Source organism: Mus pahari, chromosome 14 (assembly GCF_900095145.1).
Source record: "Mus pahari chromosome 14, PAHARI_EIJ_v1.1, whole genome shotgun sequence".
NCBI lineage: Eukaryota > Metazoa > Chordata > Mammalia > Rodentia > Muridae > Mus > Mus pahari.
In genome coordinates this window covers 34,095,550-34,097,761 of record NC_034603.1, presented here as the reverse complement: position 1 = coordinate 34,097,761, position 2,212 = coordinate 34,095,550, and positions in this window count along the sequence as shown.

Below are 2,212 nucleotides of genomic sequence, written 5' to 3'. Positions count from 1 at the left end.
CATGTTTAACTTTTAGCCTGTACTGAAATGTTTTGTTTACTATATCTTTAGAGGGGATCATTGCAGCTTATAATTCCAGGTTATAGCCCATTGCTGTGAGGAACTCAAGGTGAGGATTTCAGCTAGTCACATCACATCTGTAGTTAGGAGGAGAGGAAGATGAATGAGTATGTACTCACTTGATTGTTTGTATTCTGCTTAATTTCTCCACTCTTGGACAGTTCGGCATCCCCTGCCTGGGGAGTGGTGCTACCCACAATAATCTGGAGCTTAATGAACCTCACTGAGAAAATTCTCCATGGACATGCCCTTGGGCTCACTTAATATAGACATCCTTCTTTGAGGCTTTCTTCCTATTCTAGGTTGTGTTATGATGACAATTAAAGCTAACATTTATAGCAATGGTTGGTGAAATAACTGAAATTCATTAAATATATTTATAAAATGGTCAAAAAATTAAAAACATTAAACCAACTCATGTTTTAAACTTCTTATCTTCATTTATATACTTGATCTTTAGACAGTGTTATAAATCACACCCCTTGAGAAGTGTAACTTTAAAATCCCAAAGATTGTACACATAACCATTGTAATGCTACATAGGTATTATTCTCTCATGAGGTCTACACCAGCATCTTGGGGTCATATACTGTCCTTTTTCTACATAACTCTTTCTCTAAATATTTACTAAACTTTCCTTCACTCATGTTTGTCCTGAAATAAATACTTTCCTGTGACCTAATCAAAGAGACAACATTACTTCAGTCGAGGTCTCAAAAGAGTCAGGTCACTCCTCTTTGACATTCTGGTGGCAGTGCTAGGTTGTCTCCCTGCCACCAGAGCTGATGCATACCCAAGTATAGGCACAGGTGTCTGAGGAAAATTATGTTTCATAGTCTATAAATTGCTATATGTACAACTTTTTTCTTACATTGTTCAGGGCTTTGAAAGGTTAAGTAAAAATATTTGGTTTACTCATTGTCTTTGTACGTTCTATTGCTATAAAGAGACACCATGAACAAGGCAACTCTCATAGAAGAAAGTATTTCATTAGAAGCTTGCTTAGAGTTTTAGAAGATTAATCCATTATCATGGCAGGACGCATGGCAGCAGGAAGGCAGTCTTGAGCCTCAGGGATTACCCCCTGATCCACAAGCAAACAGACAAAGAGGGATTGGGCTTGGTTTAGGTTTTAGAAACTTCAAAGCCTGCTCCAAGTGACACACTTCCACTGATAAGGGCAGACCTACTCCAACAAGGTCATTCCTCATAACCCTTCTCAAAAAGTTCCACTAAATGTTCAAAGATATAAGCCTATGGGGATCATTCTCATTCAAATTACCACATCCCACTTTGTCAAGACCCATATAGGCTTGGAACCATATCATAACTCAAAATTTATGTAATCCAATTCCAAAAGTCTTTCACAGTCTCAAAACTGCTCCAAGATCTCTTCTGAGACCCAAAGCAATATCTTAACTGTAACCACACACAAAGACAAAAGCAAAAATGCAAATCACATATTTCCAATATATAATGATACTGAATACACATTATCATTCCAAAGATCAGGAAGGAAATACTAGACCAAAGCAAGAGCAAAGCCCAACATGACAAACTTGATATCCTGTATCTCTATGTATGATGGCAAAGGACTTAGATGGTTCTTCTCTCCTAGCTTTTCTGACTGCAACTCTTGTGGTTTCCCCACACCCAGTATAGAGCTCTCTTTGGAAGGTATCCCTCAGCTCTGGCATCTCCCATATCTCCGGGGCTCTAATATAAACCAGGCTTCACTCGTATAGCCTCACACAGTGGCCTCTTTGGGTCTCCATGCAGGGACTTCCCTGCCACAATACTGGCCTCGGTGTCTTTCTCTAACTGTAGAGGATGATTTCACACTGCATTTCCTATATTCTTCTTGACTCTAAAGCTGGAACCACATGGTGGAAGCTACCAAGTCCTACTTGCGGGAGATGGAATATAGACCCCCTCCTCAAATTGCATTTGCACATCTTTCTATCATTGATACTTTCCTTTACTTACTTTACATAAAGGAAGCTTAGCATGGTTGGGCTTGCCTTGAGGGTGCTCCCTTTATTCCATTTTGAATCAGGCCTTTCTTCAAACATTTTATCTCCTTGAGCACAAGACTTGGCACCAACATTACACTTCCTGATTCTTTTTTTTTTTTTTTTTTTTTTTTATTAAA